The sequence below is a fragment of the Chenopodium quinoa genome, unplaced genomic scaffold, assembly GCF_001683475.1.
Source record: "Chenopodium quinoa cultivar QQ74 unplaced genomic scaffold, ASM168347v1, whole genome shotgun sequence".
NCBI lineage: Eukaryota > Viridiplantae > Streptophyta > Magnoliopsida > Caryophyllales > Amaranthaceae > Chenopodium > Chenopodium quinoa.
Window position 1 is genome coordinate 994,451 of NW_018743331.1, and position 401 is coordinate 994,851.

Sequence of the window (401 nt, forward strand, 5' to 3'; positions counted from 1 at the left end):
ATAAAATAAAATTAAAAAAAAAACCCTTGAAGAAAGCCTAAGGGCACTTGTCAACTAAGGCGGGGGGCAAGGTAGGATGGGGGACGCTCCACAGTTGAGCCCCCGTCCTCACTTGTCCCAGCCTTATCAAGCATCCTATCGGCCACAGCGCCAATAATCTTATCGGTCACGACCACACCAATCTTCTGTGGCTCGGCGAGAGTCGGGTCAGCCGAGCTGACAGAGAGATGCTAGAGAGATAATAAATGATAGATAGCCAAGGGAGGGAATGATAGACGCCCGTGAGATAATCAACTCGAGATGAGAAAATTCCAAGGAAGAAAACAATTCACCCCGTTTAGGTCAAACTAGAGTTCACTCTCAGCATGGCTCAACTAGATACCATGATAACCTGGCAAACT